At 52.9% G+C, this 13,739-nt stretch overlaps 1 protein-coding gene across 4 annotated transcripts in view; it reads left to right on the forward strand.

Annotated features, from left to right (window-relative positions):
• The first annotated feature begins 783 nt into the window (after nt 1–783).
• Nucleotides 784–13,739, forward strand: part of CYRIB (CYFIP related Rac1 interactor B) — a 99,916-nt gene continuing 86,960 nt past the window's right edge. For 3 of the 4 annotated variants that reach the window (XM_065831433.2, XM_071803793.1, XM_065831435.2), the window contains exon 1: nt 784–910. The gene's annotated coding sequence lies outside the window, so the exon portion shown is untranslated. The remainder of the gene's footprint in view (nt 911–13,739) is intronic. The other variant, XM_065831432.2, reaches the window with a different exon arrangement.

Here is a 13,739-nt window from a genome sequence, read left to right on the forward strand (position 1 = left end):
TTGCCAACAGCCCCAGGACTGTCACCTGCATTGTCCTTCCCCGGGTGTCACCAGCAGCCCAAGGCTCCTGCTCACCCGGGCCATGCTCCAGTGGGATCTGCAGCCAGGAGGCTGTTGCAGGTGGCTGGGTTTGGTCCACATGCTTTTAAAGTTTGCAAGGTACTCCTGCATCTTGCTGGTACCTTCCTATTTCTGCAAAGCCTCGCTCATGCTCTGCTTTGTTGCATAGAATCATGGAATAGTTTGGGTTGGAAGGGACCTTCAAAGCTCATCCAGTCCAACCCCCTGCAATGAGCAGGGGCATCTTCACCCAGATCAGGTTGCTCAGAGCCCCATCCAGCCTGGCCTGGGATGTCTCCAGGGATGGGGCATCTACCACCTCTCTGGGCAACCTGGGCCAGTGTTTCACCACCCTCATTGTAAAACATTTCTTCCTCGTGTCTAACCTGCTTGGCGCACGCCTGCCCAGAGCAGCCTGTCTGTCCGAACCTGCCCTGGTGTGCGAGGAAGGGTCCCCTCAGCCCGGGACACCGCTGGCTCCTCACAAGGGTCCCTCCTCACCCCTGGGCCGCAGCCACTGAACCCCCTTCCCGGGCTGGGGGTGGAAGCAAAGGGCTCCGAGCTGCTCCCCATCCCACCCCCGGCGCCTGCAGGGGACACGCAGAGGGCAGGGGCTCCCACCCGAGCGCCACCTGCCCCGCGGAGCTGCCCGGGGCGGACACCGGAGAGCGGGCCCGGGCGCGGCGAAGGTGCCGGAGCCGCCTGTCCCTCCCCCCGCGCCGCTTCCTTTTATAGCGATGCGGCACCGCGCCCGCCGCCGGCAGCCAACCTGTGCCCGTGACGCCGCCGCCCGGCAACCCGGAAAGCCCGGCCAGCCCGGCTGCGCCCCGCGGGCCGCCCCGCCGCTCAGGTACGGCAAGGCTGCCTGCGGGCCCCGCGGGCGGAGCGGAGCGGAGCGGAGCGGGGGGGGCGCGGCTCGGGGAAGCGGGGCGGTGGCGGCTGCCGGCGGGCGCCCCCCTGGGTCGGCGGCTGAGGGGAGCGGGGCGGCGGCTGAGGGGAACCGGGCCGGGGGGATGTCGCCTGAGGAGAACGGGAGATCGCCTGAGGGGAGCCGGGCAGGGGCCGGGGAAAGGGTCGCCCCGCTGGCCCCCCGGGGCGGGAAGGCGCAGTCCCGCGGGAACGGCGGAGGGTGCTCGGCCCCTGCCCGGCCCCTTCCCGGGCTCTGCCCGCAGCGCCGGGCCGCCTGTGAGGCCGCGGGCAGAGCCGGCCCCGGCAGCACGGGCAGGCGGGAGCGAGCCCCGGTGCGTCCCCAAGGCCGGAGCCGCCGCCTCAGTTTCCCCCGGTGCGCGGGGGCTGAGAGGCCGCCCGAGCCAGCAGGTGCCGATGGCCTCGCTGTGTCTGCGAGGGGCACAGGGGTGACAGGAGACCCTCTGGCACCAGGGTGTGCGGGTGACGGATCCAGGGATCGCTGTAACAGCCCTCGCACCAGCCAGCCCGATCTCCAGCACCTGCCAGGTTGAAGCCCGGCAGCGGTAGCTGGGGTGGTGGCTCCAGCGGGAAGCCAGGGGCTGGGACCGTGTCCTGTGCGCGGTGCGTGCTGCTGCTGGCTGCCCTGCGCTGGCAGCGGGGGTGGCGATGTTACCGGGCTGCCTCTTGCACTGGCTGTGTTGCGTTTGGCTGTCCCTTGGTGCTCGGACAGGCGCCAGGGTGCAGACTTTTCAGTCGTCATGGTTCATGTAAATCTTGCACCTGCAACTGGCTAAACATCTGAAAGTTCAGTGCAGCAGCCAGAAATGCACAGGACTGGCCGGCGAGGAGGCGAGAGAACTTCTGCTTTGGGGGACCTGGGACTTCCTTGTCTGGGCAGGGACGGCGGTGTCGTCGTGATCATGACTGTGTGTGAAAACTACCCCTCTCTTAAGCAAGTTGTAGCGTTTCAAAAGGATTAGTGGTGAAACAGAAAGGAAATAGCACAGAGCAACCCCTAAACCATGAAGGTTAACTGGCTTTATGATCTGGAGGGGCGTTACCCTTTTGCCATTTGAAAATGAACCCTTATGCCTAATAATCATTCTTTAATATACGTGACATGGAAGGCCCTGAGGGGTGTACTGCTTATTCGGTGTGTGACTGAAACAGTAGAGAGGCCCTTTTATTCACTCAAAAAAAGCAAACCCCAAGTCTGCACCCCTAACTGACAAGTGTTTTGAAGAGATGTGGGATTTTGTCGGAAGTGCAACGTCGTCTTTGTTTCAGTGCTTGACTAAGCCAAGCCTGCTGCAGGCTGCTGCCGGTTTGATGTCGAGGATGCCAGTGCCGCTGCTGCGAGGAGCTGGGGGAGCATCCAGGGTGCCCATGTGAGCTCTGAGGGACCCTCCTGGGTGCAGACAGGCACCCGGGGTTGTTTTGGTGCTCAGCTCCGCATGGAAAAGCTGCTCAGGGTCGTCTTGCCTTAGTGAGAGGCAGCACTTGGCTGCTGCTGCGTTCCCGCTCGGCAGGGACCCGCAGCCCGTGCAGCTGGATGCTCTGCGGCTGCTGCTGCAGGCGGCAGTTCCAACCTGCTCTGCTCCTGCTCGCTGATCAGACCGAGAGGCCTCGTTGGGGCATTTTCCAACAGTTCTGTCACCAGTTGCGTTCTCAGGGCACACCAGAAGTCTGTGGCGCCGTCTCCTCCACGGCTCGGCAGGAGAAGCACCCCCAGCGTTTCCAGGCAGGTCTGAGGCCGCTCTGCAGGGACACTGCGATGTGCTCAGGATCCAGCAGGAACAGTCACACCAACCGGACTTTTAAAAACGCTTTCCAATGAAGTCTAGACCATCCGTTGCTCTAACAGAGATCGATAGTTCAGACTGCTCAGCAAGGAGCATGTGCGATGGATTTTCAATAATCTGCATGGCACAGCTCAGGCTTGAGGAAAAAATAATTAGGCCTTGTTCTGTGCCTCTAAATGTGAGTGTGCCCGGTAAGAGCACAGGAAGAAGCTGATGCGCTGAAGGTAGTTAAAAGCTTAATGCTTCCTGTAGAGTGTGGGAGAGCACGGCCGCTCTTACCTGCTGTTTCGTTTTATTCAAAGCTATCAGAGGATTAATAGTGGCTCACAAGAGTAAAGACTGGTGTTTGACTGAGATACTTCCTGTGCTTGTTGGAGAAGAACAAGGCCGAGAGCATTTTGAAAGTAAAAGCTTGTTTCCTGTTAAAAACTTTTGCTGAAGTGGAGGGTGAGATCGCTTTAGAGCTGGAGTCACTGCTGCGGTGATTCAGGCCGGTCACGGTGGCATCTGGATGGGGCTGGACAGGCTTGTCTGAGGCAGAATGGAGGGAACGGAGCCCTGGCCCGTCCAGACCTGCAAATGGGGGACAGGCACAGCATCGTGTGCTCCTGCTTCACTGGGAACAGGCAGAGAGACAGTGTCCTCTGCCTGCAAACAGCCTCCAGAGCTTGGTTAGAGACCACAGGTTGGTTCATCTGTAGGTATGAACTGCCCTGCTCTGGCTGACTGGCATTAAACTGTGGAGCCCTCAGCACAGGACAGACATGGAGCTGTTGGAGAGGGTCCAGAGGAGGCCACCAAATGATCAGAGGCTGGAACAGCTCTGCTGTGAGAACAGACTGAGAGAGTTGGGGTGTTCAGCCTGGAGAAGAGCAGGCTCTGGGGAGGCCTTATTGTGGCCTTGAAGAACTTAAAAGGGGCCAGTAAGAAAGATGGGGACAGAATTTTAGCAGGGCCTGTTGTGACAGGACAAAGGTAATGGTTTTAAACTAAAGGAGGGGAGATTCAGGCTGGACATGAAGAAGAAATTTCTTACTATGAGGGCAGTGAAACACTGGCCCAGGTTGCCCAGAGAGGTGGTGGATGCCCCATCCCTGGAGACATCCCAGGCCAGGCTGGACAAGGCTCTGAGCAACCTGATCTGGGTGAAGATGTCCCTGCTCATGGCAGGGGTTGGACTGGATGAGCTTTGAAGGTCCCTTCCAGCCCAACCTATTCTATGATTCTGTTACTAAATACATACTCCAGAGGCTCAGCTGAGAGCCGGTGTGTGTCTCTTGGCTGCCCAAACAAAGCAGATGCAGGAGTGTGATCCCATCGTGGGTATATCAGGACTGTTTCTGTAAGCTGAAGGTCATTCCTGCAGCGCTCTCCAACCCTGACTTAGAAAGGCTTGTCCCTGAGGTTAGCTCAGCCCAAGATCTATCTCCCTAATCATCTGGTGTAGGTTTTCCTTTAGTGCTTACCATGGCTGTGAGCTCGCTTATCTGCTGAACCACGGCCCTCATCCAGACCTGGACGGTTCCACCAGGAGCTGAATCAGGCTCCCGGGCGCTGTGCATCCCGAGAGGAGGTGGCGGGAGCGCAGGGCTGGTGTCTACGGGAATGCAGCTGCTGGAGCGGGATTGCAACTCTGCAGTCGGGCTGTGTCTTGCAGAGGCTGGAAAGCACTTTGCATGGTGTCTGCAGTTACTCAGCTGTTGGAAACCTTTGTTCTGCACTGCTCTGTGTGGAGCTCGATACAGTGTGGATTTGATTTTGGTGCCTGAGTTCTATTACTGTCCTTGCTGGATACATTTTAAAACTCCCCCCCGCCCCGTGTTTTTTTTGTGTGTATTTTTTTGTTTGCTTGGTTTTGCTGGATTGTGAATACTGCACACAATTATTTATTTCCTTAAGATCCTTCTCCACCAGAGATGCTCAAACTGAGTATATGTGTGACCTTGTGGTATTACATGGGATAAGTCTAATAGGTAGCTTTGGTTTCCATTCCTGGTAGTTATTTTACATGGTTCAAACTGCTTTTCTATCATCAAAATGCAATTTTTATAAAATGCTGGGTTTGATATCTGCTCTGAGATCTACTCCAGGGTATCTAGTGGACAAACTCTTTATTTCTCAAAGCTTTGCAGGATAGAAAGGAAAAAAAAAAAGAAACAAAAAGGAAAAAGAAAAACCAAATCCTCCAACTACAGCAGAAAACTAGGAATTCTGTCTGAGTCTTGCTGAGACAATCTTTGTCTCAAGCAGAATTAGGAAACCTCCCCCACATCTGCCTGGCTCTCGGTCTTGAGGTCAAACCTCCTGGGCACAACCCTCTCTATTTAAGAAACAAAATATAGACACTAGTTGTAATCTGTGCTATGAAAATCTAATCTGTGACCTAATTTGTTGTGATACCATGAAGAACCTGTCAGCAGCAATCACTGTAACCCGTGGCACGGCGGCGCTGCCTGCTTTCCAAGAGCTCCTCGCAGGGAGCCGTGTCACGCCAAGCGTGTGCGTTCGGGCTCCTCCGCTGCCAAATTTGAGGAATAATATGCAGACAACTGTCAGGCCACTTTTGTTATTCTTTTTAAAATGAAAGCAGCACGGGCGGTCTTACTCTGTGTGGAAGTGAACCTCTTCTGCGGGCGATCCCTGCGGAACCGGCTGGTCTGAAACGTGTGGGAAGGACAATGAGATGCGACCAGAACTGGGCAATTTTCTGTGCGTGTCGTAAGAGCCGTTTACCTGTTCGTGCTCATTCCCCTTCTCTGTGGCAGCGACTTGGACACAACCGACTCACTGGGCGAGTGGTTAGAGGAGTGACGTGTCGGAGTAACTTCTCACCAGTGTGAGCTGAGGCTTCGTGGGCTGATTCTCAGAGGGCAAAACCAGCAGGTTTCTTCTTTCTTTCTCTTCTCGGTGACAACCAATGATAGGACAAGGGGTAATGGGTACAAATGGAACACAAAAGGTTCCACTTAAATTTGAGAAGCAACTTCTTCTCAGTGAGGGTGACAGACACTGGAACAGGCTGCCCAGGGGGGTTGTGGAGTCTCCTACTCTGCAGACATTCAAACCTGTCTGGACACCTTCCTGTGTAACCTCATCTGGGTGTTCCTGCTCCAGCAGGGGGATTGGAGTGAATGAGCTTTCGAGGTCCCTTCCAATCCCTGACATTCTGTGATTCTGTGATTCTAGTACAGCCCCTCTAAGTCAAGCTTGTTGTCCTTTAAGGAAAAGAAAACCAACACGATCTTTTGTGTTTTGTTACTGAAAACAGTGCTGCCAATCTTGCTCCACAAGGCTAGGAAAGGAAAGAAGGTTTTACGGATTGAGAATGCACAAATAATAGGCTGAAAAACTGGAAATTGTGTTCCTAGGCTCCTGCACTGCTGCATCTGACAAGGAGAAATCCTAACTGAGGAACTACTGCTCTGTCAGAAACGGACAGCAGAGCTGGGCTTCCGGTTTGATTGCTCTAGAAATAACAGTTCCTTTTTATAAAAAAAAGATATTATCTTTAACACACTTTACTTGAAAGTACTAAATTAAAACATGCAGGGGCGTGCAGTCTATTAATAACTGCTGAGTTCTGTGTCCATGCTTAGTGAGCCACCACCTGCCTGTTTGGGCCTTGACTGGATGGTTTGTTGGGGTCCAAAGATGCATGTCCAGAACAAGGCCATAATCTATGGTCTGATGCCTTCCCTGCTCGCCCTCACAGGAGCTACCAGTGCTGCCATTACACTTTTTATTTTGAGCCTCCTCTTTATTCTCAGTACTGGTGCACCTCCTGTTACCTTGTGGGCATTAGGTGTGTTTGCACAGAATAAGTGCATTTGCATAGTGCTTTGTAAACTTGGTGTCCTTTCACCCATGCTGGGCACTCAGTGTTCAAGTCTCAATGTGCTATTTGTTGATTTTTTTTGTTGTTGTTGTTCACTCCAGGCTTTTCCCTCCACCCCCTCACTTCCTCTCTCAAGTGTTTCCCCACTTCACTGCTTTTTTGCATTGCCGCCCGCCGCGGGCAGGCCCAGCCCTTCATCTGCCGCTCGCCTCTGCGGGAGGTGGGCCGTGGGTCTGTGTGCGAGGGGGGAGCAGGGGCAGGACAAGGTGCTTGGGGGGATCTGGGTGCAGGTTTACTTTGGGGAAAGAGGAGCAAAGGCTTGTAAACAGTTCCAAAAGGACAGGGAACTGCTGGAGAGAGTCCAGCGCAGGGCAACAAAGATGCTGAAGGGAGTGGAGCATCTCCCGTGTGAGGAAAGGCTGAGGGAGCTGGGGCTCTTTAGCTTGGAGAAGAGGAGACTGAGGGGTGACCTCATTAATGTTTATAAATATATAAAGGGTGAGTGTCACGAGGATGGAGCCGGGCTCTTCTCGGTGACAACCAATGATAGGACAAGGGGTAATGGGTTCAAACTGGAACACAGGAGGTTCCACTTAAATTTGAGAAGAAACTTCTTCTCAGTAAGGGTGACAGACACTGGACCAGGCTGCCCAGGGAGGTTGTGGAGTCTCCTTCTCTGGAGACATTCAAACCCGCCTGGACACCTTCCTGTGTAACCTCATCTGGGTGTTCCTGCTCCGGCAGGGGGATTGGACTGGATGAGCTTTCGAGGTCCCTTCCAACCCCTGACATTCTGTGATTCTGTGGGGGTGCGAGGTCTGAGGAAAGTGCGTCCTCCAGCCTGGAATGCAGCCGCACCAGAGGCCGCACTCCCCTCCTCAGCCCAGCACGGGCAGGCTGGTCTGCCTCCAAGACTTGCTCTTAGTTTTAATAGCATGTTTTAATGTGCCATTTTTTACCTGCTGATTTCTAACAAAGGTTTCCCACCTCCCCTTGGACAACAGCAATTTCTCAGCCACATGGGGAGTGCATCTGGCAGTTTACAACCTGTCAAAAAGAGGAAAAAAAAAACACCACCACAAGAATAGCGTGTCTGTAGTTTTAAATTAGGCAGGGGCTAAAATTAGTAAGAACAGGCCTGTCTGTTGCTGAACAAACCAGCAGAAAACTGGTATTCAGCTGATGCTGAGCAAGGCAGGCAGAGGTTCTCAGCTTGCACTTCCTTCGCTTTGTCCCACTCCTGTCCTTCCACGTTCTTTTCCCTGTCACTAGTTAGCAGTCACTGGTTAGCAGTCGCTAGTTAGCAGTTGCTAGTTAGTCACTAGGCTCTGTTGCTACTCAGCAGAGAGCTGTACAGGTGCTGCAAACAGCACTACCTTCAGCACTGTAAATGGTTAGCAATAGCCCGTGTTTTAGCACACTCATTCAATTTCTTTGCTCAACTGCCATGAATGCGGCTTTGGATGTATCACGCTAAGGTCACTTTGTCAGAGCTCTGGATGTGGCTCAAGTCCCCCACTGGGACCAGCGTCCACCCACCATTTCCTCGCACTTGTTGTTTCCTCGCCCCAGCTGTGGTTTACTTTCCTCCGCTGTAACTGTGTTGCTGTTAATGGGGCTGCAGCATAAACTGGTCACTGAAATAATTCACATCACAAGAATAACTCTAGGTTGGTTTGGTTCTTTGCAGGTCCAGTTTTCGTTTTGCATCTCGGCATCATTTTCATTTGCAGTGTGACCCATGCAAACAGGTTTAGTTGAGCATGTTAAAGTGGGCAACAGACTGGTGGGAAAAGGTGGAAACTTGCTGGTAGAGGGGAAAATGATATGAAAAAAGGATCTGGAGTTGCAGGAGGGGTGGTAGCGTTGTTTGGCCCTGATGGTGGAGGTAACAAACGGCTGCTCATCTTCGGGGGTGATGTCTTTGAGGGAGGGAAGAAGAGCGAGAATCTTCACCTCCTCTCCTCTCCTCTCCTCTCCTCTCCTCTCCTCTCCTCTCCTCTCCTCTCCTCTCCTCTCCTCTCCTCTCCTCTCCTCTCCTCTCCTCTCCTCTCCTCTCCTCTCCTCTCCTCTCCTCTCCTCTCCTCTCCTCTCCTCTCCTCTCCTCTCCTCTGCTCTGCTCTCCTCTCCTCTCCTCTCCTACTCCTCTCCTCTCCTCTCCTCTCCTCTCCTCTCCTCTCCTCTCCTCTCCTCTCCTCTCCTCTCCTCTCCTCTCCTCTCCTCTCCTCTCCTCTCCTCTCCCTTGTGAACTGCTGGGTTGGGCCTTGTGCCCACTGCTGGAGATAAACTCCTGGGAGCGTATCCCGAGGAATTAGAGGTCACTTGCTCTGGTTTGGCTGTCAGAGGCCAGCAGTGATTGCAGAGCTTCATGTGGGGTGGCAGGGCTGGGTTCCTGCCCCGCTCACCTTGCTGCCATCGGAGCGAACCGGGAAACGCAGGGCAGGCTGTGCTGTGACATGGGGTTGTTCTCTGGAGGCCACAGCAGCCCAGGGAGGACCTGGAGTTGGCTTGTTTCACTGGGCCGTGCTCTCCACGGAGGGACAGCTGGAGCCGGTCCCTGTGGGCATCGCCCAGCGGCTCCTGACGGGGACAGCTGCTGCCATCGGGGTAGAGTTACGGGATGGGTGGTTTATGTTCCCCTACAACTCAGTGTCTGGCCAGAGAGACAGGGAGCAGTGTGATGGGGAGTATCTCTGCAGTCTGCAAACTGCAGGGACAGTTTGGGTTTTCAGGGTGGTAGGTCTGGACTAGTCAACAAAACTTAGAGGGAGAAGAGAGGAGCCCCAAGGGTGCTCTGCCAGTCTCAGAACCGAGGAGGGCAGATGCTCCTGCCTGCGAATCCTGACTCCCTCGGAAGGACTAGCTATATGACCAAATATGATCTTCTGGGCATTAGTAGGTCTGTCTGGCATCCTGCTTACATTGAGTCCTTCAGAAATATTTACTGTATGCGGCAGTGTTCTCGTGTTAGCACGCTCTGGGTGTCACAGTTATCCACTGGCAATGGCTTACAGCAGTCTGTCAAATGAGAGCATTGGTAGGATTCCCTGTGAATGAAGAAGCCACTCACATCTCTATTTAAGGGTTGGGACCAGGTTGCTTTCCCAGGATTACCGCTTTGAAAGGAGATTGTTTGTTTTAGGAATGGCTCTGAGTTGCAAAACTTGTACCAGGAGAATTCTCGCACCCAGGATCCACAGCTTATCGAGGCATCCTGATTGTTGGCATTACTGTTGTTGCATTTGTGAGCAAAAACTGCTTTAGGTCCACTTGCACCTGTTCTAGGTCTGCTGTTACCCAGCTGTATCCCTGAACATGACATGAATGACAATGCCTCTAAAATATGTTTATGCATTCGAGGTACAATTACACCTAGGGCTTGTAGCTGCTGTTTATACAAAAAAAAAAAGGTCTTTCAAAGTTGTTGAGGCTCTGTTTGGTGTGTCATCTTCTTCTTAAAAAATAAACTACTTGATGTGAGAATATAATATATATAATTCTTAGTATATAGTACTCAGAAGAGTTGTTCTGCGGGGCAGCACTGCCCGGGTGGACACTGCGAACTCCCGCATGGTTTTGCACGGGGCTCCCGTGAGATTGTGTAGCTGGTACAGGATCAGTAGATTCTTCCTCTCCTGCAGCACGTCGGTCAGTTTGAGGAAGCAAGAGAGGGAAGTGGTGGCTCAGAAGGAAAAAAACTATGCTGGTATGAGCATGTCCTGTAGAAAACGACTGATCTTGATAACCTTGTGTGCCTGCTGGAGTGCTCATGCACAGCCCCTGGTGGGGACCATCCGATACAAGGCCACCAAACAGATCATGGCTTAGCAGCACATTGCCATCCCCTGCACAGATTCAGAGCCATTCCTGAGCAGTTGTTTTCATAGAGCTGAATATGGTCATTTGCATATTGCACAGGGTTTGGGCTTTTCCTCTTCCTCTCAGCTCTGTTGGGCACCGTTGTACGTGTGTCTGTGAGGGAAGTAGTGTTCTCAGTCAGCACCCAAATTCGTGTAATCAGTCAGCACCCAAATTCGTGTAACTTCCCCTGGGCAGCGGCTCCCAGAAATGCAACCCACTCTGGGCCAGCCCTGCTGGGGAAGGGGAAGGGCAGAGGTTCCCCTGCGATTGTTCTCCTCCCTGGTTCCTCGTGGTCTGAGTCCTCACGCTCGCCCTGTCATGGGACATTGACCAGCTGGGGTTTGTGCCGCAGGGGATGCTCATGTCCACTCGAGAGGAGCCGTGGGCTTCCTGTGAAATCCCCCTGTGAAACAGCTCACATCCCATCCAAATTACTGCCCATGTGTCCCACATGCCCCAGCCTCTGGTCAGCCCTGTCGCTGGGGAGACTTTGGGGGGCAGCCAGGAGGTGTCCTTGCTGCTGGGGGAACCAGAGCTGGCCCCCACCAGCTCTGCCTGCCATGGGGGCACACAGAGAGCAGATGCCTCTTTCACTCCCCTCTGTTGGGAGCTCTAGAATCACAGAACAGTCTGAGTTGGAAGGGACACTCAAAGCTCATCCAGTCCAACCTCCTGCAGTGAGCAGGGACATCTTCACCCAGATCAGGTTGCTCAGAGCCCCGTCCAGTCTGGCCTGGGGTGTCTCCAGGGATGGGGCATCTACCACCTCTCTGGGCAACCTGGGCCAGTGTTTCACCACCCTCACTGCAAAAAATTTCTTCCTCATGTCCAGCCTGAATCTCCTCTCCTTTAGTTTAAAACCATCACCCCTTGTCCTATCGCAACAGGCCCTGCTAAGAAGTCTGTCCCTGTCTTTCTTATAGGCCATTTTTAAGTACTGCACCACCTGCTGAAGTTGAGGGGGAGAGCAGGGAGGTGAGCTGTGTTTCGGCCCCAGCACCCTGCCTGCAACCTTGCTGGTGCATTGCAAACACAAGTGCTGGTAGTTTACACTGGCTGAGACCCAGCAACTTGCCAAGTCAGTCCTACTCTGAATCTCCTCCAGACCTGGCCTACCCTCTTCTGCAGGATGAACCCAAACCAATAGTCAGGCTTCTTTGGGTTTTGTTAAGGTTTCACCTACCAGGAACTCATTATCCGTAAGGCAGTCATGGGTGCGTCCTAAGCGTTTGTTTGGATTGTCATTCTACAGTGTGCTGAATAATTTCTGAGCTGGAAGAGTGGCCAGACCCTCTGCCTATGAAACCAGGCAAGCTACCCACTCTTGGTGTGTTGTGTTTCGTTTTCTGTGGTGTTTGTTGGGTTCCAGTCCTATCATGAATTTCACTGACAAGCCCCCGAGGTGGAGCTCAGCAGGGCCAGGGCTCTTTGGAGATGAAACCATATCTGATAGCGGGAAAGGCACATTTTCAGGGGTCACTGAAACTCAGTCCCTTATCCCAAAGCCTCCATTTGCCCTAGACACTATTATCACAAGTGCACTAGGTGAATTCAGGTTCCAGCCCCATGAGAGGATGTAACAGTTAATACAGAGAGCTTTAGAAATTGCCGTTCTGTTCTCTGATGGCAGTTTAATCCACTGAGTGCACAGAGATTAAAAGATATTTGATGAATGCACTAAACATTCATCGCACATTTCTCTTCCAGTATCCAGCTGACCTCAAATCCTGAATGAATTTGCATTTGTTTCTAAAAGTGTCTCATTTTGTGAATCAAAATGTCAACACATTTGAAAATGGTCCCACATGAGATGTTTGTATCTCTTGGAGTTTAAATTGCTGGATCAATTTCCCATTAATACTAAGGGTATTTAAAGGACAAATTCTCTGCCTACTACAGTGAAAATGTACCCTGAGGTATGACATTTCACCTGCCACTGAGTGCAAGAATGTTGAATATAATGGACTGAAATAGCTGGATTTGCACATACTGGTAACAAAAGAGGGTGAACAGTGGATCCCATTACAGAAAACCTTTCCTCTTATTTTTTTTCCCCCTCCTCCTTTTTCAGCCATGAAAACTTGCGTCCTCTTTGCAGTTTCCATTAGTGCGCTATTGAGTATTTGGGCACAGTTTGATCATGTAGGCTGTAAGTGGATGAAGACAGCCCTGAAGAGCTTCTGCTCAAAAGGACGCAGAGAAATGGCAGCACAGGGGACATGCAAAGTCTGGGACTGAGCAGCACCCACAAAGCCGGGCTCAGGCTCCACCGGTTCCTGCGCTGGACCACAGAGCTACGAGCCCCATCGCATGCTCTTGTGGTTGCAGCTCTGCCGGCTGACAGGGCTTTGCCACAGCTTGTCCCTGCTCCTCAGCATGACTGTCCCGAGTTAGGAGAAAGGAGCAGGACAGCTTGCAAGCCTCGACCCCCTCCGCCTCCTCCTCAAATGAAATATGGGGGCAACTGGAAAGAGCTGTCAGCAAACTAAGGCAGACAGCATAGCTGCAAATAATGTGAACCCAGGGGGCATGGTGAACCTGAGCTAAGGCGTGTTTACCCGAGGAAGCGCCAACATAACCTAGGAGAACATACCATAAAGTTGCACCATCCTGTCCCTCCCTTTGCGCTGTCACGGAAACCAGATGCCAGGGTGGAAAAGCACCAGGAGGAGCCGAATTAAAAAGCTTCAAGTGTCGGAGAGCCCTACCTTCTGCTGCAGGCCATCTCTGCTTCCCGGCATTCCCTGGGCTCCTGCCAATTCCCATCAACAGCTGTGGTTTGTGGTTGTAATGCTCAGCATTTGTCTCCTTTTTCTCCTGGCAGACCTGGGCCAACGCTAGATGTGCAGTATGGAGTAGTTTGGGAGTCCCAGGGCTCCCAGAACTGGACTCCAAGCATGAAATCAAACCCTTCATTACTCCTTTACCTTCCCCAAGGTCTGACACACCCCAACTGTGGGTTTGTAGGTCTTCTGGGCCCTTCTGATGGAGATTGTGAGGAAAGGTTATAACAAAGTGCTTCGCAACACATTACTTTGTTTCTTTTAAAGAACCAAGTGCCGGTAGTAAACCTAAAGCTGTATTGCTGGCCCAGAAGCAGTTTACTCACTGCATTCAGCAGATTAAATGTTTTTCACTTTGCCACGCTTATTCCCAGTTTCTGTGCCTGTGCGTTCCTGTTGAGGCTGCAGTTTGAGTAGGATCGGCTCCAAGATGTCAGTAAGTGCCTGTCAGGAATCCCACTCCTCATTTCAGGAGGCCCCAGAAGTTCA

Source organism: Patagioenas fasciata, chromosome 2, assembly GCF_037038585.1.
Source record: "Patagioenas fasciata isolate bPatFas1 chromosome 2, bPatFas1.hap1, whole genome shotgun sequence".
Lineage (NCBI taxonomy): Eukaryota > Metazoa > Chordata > Aves > Columbiformes > Columbidae > Patagioenas > Patagioenas fasciata.